Source organism: Grammomys surdaster, unplaced genomic scaffold, assembly GCF_004785775.1.
Source record: "Grammomys surdaster isolate TR1022 unplaced genomic scaffold, NIH_TR_1.0 62, whole genome shotgun sequence".
NCBI lineage: Eukaryota > Metazoa > Chordata > Mammalia > Rodentia > Muridae > Grammomys > Grammomys surdaster.
In genome coordinates, this window is record NW_021604564.1 from 22,298,271 (window position 1) to 22,304,594 (window position 6,324).

General features: G+C 40.0%; 1 non-coding gene across 1 annotated transcript; it reads left to right on the forward strand.

Moving 5' to 3' along the window:
• Positions 1-4,823: 4,823 nt before the first annotated feature.
• LOC114619409 lies at positions 4,824-4,987 on the forward strand. Its single transcript, XR_003711145.1, has one exon. It is a non-coding gene; the product is annotated as a U1 spliceosomal RNA (small nuclear RNA).
• Positions 4,988-6,324: the final 1,337 nt, after the last annotated feature.

Genomic DNA, 6,324 nt, shown 5'->3' on the forward strand with positions numbered 1-6,324 from the left:
ATAATATAATATAATATAATATAATATAATATAATATAATATAATATAATATAATATAATATAATATAATATATATAATAATATGACAAAACAAAAATTAACACATTGGAATTGAACAAAATAAACAAAAACAAGGAAAGAGAAGGCACAAGAAGCAGAGACCCACTCACTGGCACATTCAGAAATACCATAAAACACTAACGTGGAGGCCATAACATCTAAACAGAGGACCTGGTACAAACATATTCATGCTGCTTCAGTCTCCGTGAGCTTACATGGGCATTGCTCATGTTGATTTAGACGGTCTTGCTTTCTTACTCTAACACTCTTTCTGCCTCCTTTTCTGCTGGATTCCCTGAGTGCTGAGGGGAGGGAGATGATGGAGACACCTGGTGAGGGTGGAGTGTTCCAAGGTTTCTCATTCTCCTCTTAATCCTCCATGTGGGTCTCTGTATTTGCTTGGCTGGGTAATGTCTTAAAGTTGAACAAATTAGGGATTTTTTTTTTTGAGTAGTTAAATTCAAGTACCTCTTGAGAAAAAAAACATAGGGAAAACATTTTTAAGCTCATTAAAAATTAATGTCAAGAACTGGCATCCCCTTCGTTTGTGGTTGCAATGGAGTCAAATTACACTGGGGTTCATTTGACATATTATTATGAAAAAAAGTAACAAACCATGTTTAAAAAGGGTTATTCCAGGAATGTAATGATTGCCTAATATTTTAAAATCCAGCTGCATAATTAATTATATCAGTAGAATAAGAAAAATGAAGATAATTTCAGCTGGTAAAATCCCTCCACCAGCAATGACTGGAGGGATGGTACAAGGTCTTTCTATAAACACACTTAAAACTAACATTGTATTTAATAGTGAAGACAGAACACATTCTCCTAAGCTCAATAATGGGACACTCGGCATCAGTTCTTAGCTCTGGGGCTAAGCTTAGTTCTTAGCTTTGGTTCATATGGCACACTGAGAAAACATTGAAAAGAGTGGAATGAGAAAATATTCACTGGGTGCTCAGACAATATAGAAAATAGGATATGTTAAAAAGGCCTTAAAACAGAAGCAAATTTAATATAGTCAAGTGAATCTCCATCAGTACAGAATTGTGTTTTATTTTGTGAATATTATAACAGCTCATGAATTAAATGATGTCCAATAAATGTCATTTTAACAACATAGAAGAGGCAGCCAACATACTCAGTATAATTTAACACAGTGCTATAGACGTGAACATACAAGCTATGCTTCTTTGGCTAAGATGAACCTGTTGTTCTGTATTGGGAGATATGTGATAATTATGAATTAAAAAAAAACTTGTGATAAAAATATGCCAGCTTTTCTCAACTAACCAACAGACTGAACAAACATTTCAGTCCAAACCTGACCAGACTTTGATTTTTCCACCATTCAAAAACCACAAACCTGCTAAAATTTAAAGTAAATCTTCAGTAGCTCAGGTAGTTTTAAAATAAACAAACTTGGTGTTCTGATGACTGGTTTGTAAGATTCTGTAGAGTGGGTCATCTCAGCCTGAGTGCTCTGGGTATTTGGGCCACTTGGTTCTTAGCTGTGGGGAGCCATCCTGAGCACTTTAGGACAACTGCTTTATCCTGGACCCAGGATGCCAGGATCCTCCTCCATACGCTATAGCCATGATAGCCAAACATGTCTCCAGACATTATCAAAGGTCCCCTGGAGTCTACACCAGTCCCCAAGAATTGTGTCACTAAAAGCCCATAATGAAGACAGTGGGGCAGTGAAGCAAGCCTGAAAATAGAGATTGCTGGGATGGAACAGGTTAACACAGGTCCCACAGGGTTCACAAGGAGCCAATGTGATTAAAAGAGGAAAATATGCTTTCAACAAATGGTTCTAGAAGAACCAGCTATACAAATGGGGAAAAGACATTCATTCTGACTTCTCAGCAACTATGGAAAATGGCTTAACCTGAGAACCTGAGAAACATTTCTTTCTGGAGGTTTTTTTTCTTCTCTCTCTCTCTCTCTCTCTCTCTCTCTCTCTCTCTCTCTCTCTCTCTCTTTTTACTTTCTTTTTTTTTTTTTTTGAGACAGAGTTTGTCTGTATAGCCCTGGCTGTCCTGGAACTCACTCTGTAGACCAGGCTGGCCTCGAACTCAGAAATGCGCCTGCCTCTGTCTCCCAAGTGCTGGGATTAAAGATGTGCGCCACCACCGCCCAGCTCATGAGAAAAAGAGAAACATTTCTAAGCTCACCGCATTATACTCTACTATGCTAGAAGAATATATGCAAGAATGTCCATAACAATGGAAAGAGCAAGGATTTTCTTTTGGAGTCAAGCACCAAGTTACAAGAAACGAAAAACAGAAAGCTTCGTAAACTCCATTCCATGTAAGCTATTCATATCTCTTAATTTAAAGACACATAAAAACACAAAGGCTGTATGCCACCAGATGGGGAGGAAATGTACATGACACAAGTGACAAGAGTTTACATCATGTATACATGTGAACATGTGTACAAAGCACCCAAGGAGCTCATGGCAAGGCAAAAAGTGGCTCAGATTTTTCTGAAAAATTATGACTTATGTACATAATTCAGAAAGACAGGACACCACCAGTCAAGAAGACTAATGTAATTATTATGATTTCGTTACACAGTGAAATATCCTAACACATTCTAGAATCATAAAAATGAAGGTGATTGTCAAACCAGAAGCCTATGAGAGTGCCCAGTGCTTGGGAGGCTAATGCTTTGCTGGTGGGAGTGGAAGGTTGTAGAAATTCTTACAAAACAAAGCAAAACAAAATAAAACAAAACAAACACAAACAAGCACTTACTAACAAGAGTAAGCAAGTTTTGTCTACATGCTTTATGTGTTTGCTGCAAGTGTGTAGCAAACTATTTCCAATCAAAATACATGACTCAATGTCCCCAACATTCTACTGTAGAACATCCCAAACTGAAACTACTTATCTGGTCAACAGTAGATGAGTGGGTATATTTTGGTTTGTTTATGTAAAAAAAAATGCCCTCAACCATAAGCAGGAAGAAATTCTTCATACACAACAATGCCTGTCTAAATAAATATCTGTATCTATTTGCTTGTGTAAATGCTTGTACAAATAAAATACATTTAGCTTAGCATCAGTCAGTTCAAGAGAGGGTGCTTTGTGCAATTTATTTGTCTAAGTTTGTACAGCCCCTGGATCCATCTGTGAAGAGATACAGGAGAACATTCTGAGAAGTAGTTTCCACCTAATTTAATGTGTTCTTCACTTGGATGAATACATTTACTAAATCATACACTTTTTAAAAATACAAATTGTATTGTACATAAGCTATTATCTCCATAGATCTCTACACAGGAAAGGATACAATGGGAACAAAACATATCTTTTGGAAGAGAGTGGAGAGACAGGTCAGCAGTTAAAGAGGTTGCAGCATAAACAACAGAATCAGAGTTGGAATTCCTGCAATACATAAATGCCAGGTGGGCGTGGCAGTTTGTCCATGATTCTAGCCTCAGAAGACAGAGTTGGAGAAAACCCTAGAGCAAGCTGGCCATATCAGTATTTTCTGGGCTCAACTGAGAGACTCTGCCTCAAAGCAAAGGATAGAAGAGCTAAAGATGATTCCTGACATTTTACACACACACACACACACACACACACACGCACACACGCATGCATTTACGTTTATGGGAGCATACATATACACACACCACACACATATATAAAAAGAAAAAGAGACACCAAAAGGTGCCTTTTTCATTGGGTATGATAATGCTTACCTGTAATCCCAGCACTCCTGAGGCAGGAGAATCTCTATTTTAATGCCTGCCTGGCTTATATCTAGCATGATCCTGACTTAAGACAAAACACAAACCCAATAATCATCCCTCCTTGCACACTTACATGTAATGCCTTTACAGTGTGAATAGGATGTGAGGTGTAACCCTACACGTGTTTCTTTCCCCTCACAGATTATTCATAGTTGACACAAAATAGACTTTTCAAAAAGTTTTTCACAAGAAACTATCTATGAACTCCAAAGTCTATTCAGATATTTATAGGAACCGAGTGAGGGTTTGCTGACACCGACCTTTGTTTTCTCTGCTGCAGCTGCAATAATCAGAGCTATTTAAATGAGCTCAGGTCTCCCCTCACTTCTGTCACTGGCTTACCACTCATCTTCAGTTTCAGTTTTGTACTGTTTTGAAAACTGCTACAAAATGATTATATAGCAATCAGAAGCTAATGCCTGGTTATTCAATGAAACACGAGTGTCATTATCCTTTGCCATGTCTTTCAGAGCTTTGTGGTGATAATGCCCAGACATTATATAGGGCAGGAACAGGAAGTCTGCTCCCATTTTCAGAGTTCTACTGCCCTCTGCTGATTCCGTATCCGGAATCCATGGAAACAAAAGCCTCCGGTACTCTGAGGTCTTTGCTGATTCCACATTTGTATACATGGACCCACAGAATACATGGGAACTCTGTGGTCCTTGCTAATCCTACATCCTGCACCTATGGGAATATGAGATCCTTTCTTGCTGGACACAGTGGATCCACGGAAACACGCATCCACCTTCTGGGAGATTGGAGATTCATCTGGTGGATCTTGGAGATCTTTGATTGACATCCTGCATTTATGAAGACATGGACTCCATGGGAACTGTGAGATCTCTGTTTATGAATGAAAATGCATCGGAAACCCCAACCACCTTATGGTCACGCCAGTCAGGTGATCTACCATCTCCACTAAAGGACAAACATGAATCTATATAAATTCAGAATAACATGGACTATAAACAGCTTTTAAAAAGAGGGTGACATACTTACCTGGCAGGGGAGATACCATGATCACGAAGGTGGTTTTCCCAGGGCGAGGCTTATCCATTGCACTCCGGATGTGCGGACCCCTGCGATTTCCCCAAATGCGGGAAAATCGACTGCATAATTTGTGGTAGTGGAAAACTGCATTCGCGCTCTCCCCTGAAAAATAAAGTGAGGTGACCTTCAATATTAGATGTGATCAAATATGCCCTCCCAGTTGCCACTGAGCAAGATACTTCAGCATGCAAATGTGTCTTGTCCGTTGCCCAATTTGTCAACCTGAGTTCCATCCTTTGACCTCACGTAGCAGGAGACAGAACGAGTTCCCACAGTTGTCCTCTGACCTCCACAAATGTGCTATGACACGCATTAACCTTCTATCTTATGCACAAAACAAATCAATGCAATGAAAATTTTAAGTAAATTATTTTATTATTTTTTTTTAAATTTTATTGGGTATTTTATTTACATTTCAGATATTATCCCCTTACCCCATTTCCCCCGCCCCAGCCCAGGAAGTCCCTATCCCATTCCCCCTTCTCCTGCTTCTTTAAGGATGTGTCCCCCACCTACTCCCCACTCTTACCTCCCCACCCTCAAATTCCCCCACATTTGGTGTCTAGCCTTCATAGGACCAAGGATCTCCTCTCCCACCTACACCCAACAAGGCCATCCTCCCTTACATATACAGCTGGAGCCATGGGTCCCTCCCTATATGCTCCCAGACTGGTGGTTTAGACCCTAGGAGTTCTGGTTGGTTGGTATTGTTGCTCTCCTCATGGGGCCGAAAACTCTTTCAGCTGCTTCAGCTCCTTCTCTCTAACTCCTCCATTGGGAACCCCTTGATCAGGTCAATGGTTAGCTGTGAGCAACCTCCTCTGAATATGCCAGACCCTTGCAGGCTTCTAAGGAGATAGCTATATCAGGCTCCTGTCAGCATGCACTTCCTGACTTCCAAAAACAGCGTCTACCTTTGGTGACTGCAAATGGGATGGATACCCAGGAGGAATGGTCTCCAGATGGCTCCTCACTCAGTTTCTGTCCCTCACTTTGTCTCCATATTGACTCCCTTGAGTATGTTGTTACTCTTTCTAAGAAGGACCAAAGCACCCACACTTGGTCTTCCTTCCTTTTTCCTGAGCTTCATATGGTCTGTGAGTTGTATCGTGGGTATTTCGAGCTTCTGGGCTGATATCCAGTTATCAGTGAGTGAATACCATGTGTGTTCTTTTGTGATTGGCTTACCTCACTCAGGATTATATTTTCTAGTTCCATCCATTTACCTAAGAATTTCATGAATTCACTGTTTTTAATAGCTGATTAATATTGCATTGTGTAAATGTACCACATTTTTTGTATCCATTCCTCTGTTGAAGGACATCTGGGTTCTTTCCAGCTTCTGGCTATTATAAATAAGGCTGCTATGAACATAGTGGAGCGTATGTCCTTGTTATATGTTGGAGCATCTTCTGGGTTTATTGCCGGGAGTGGTATAGCTG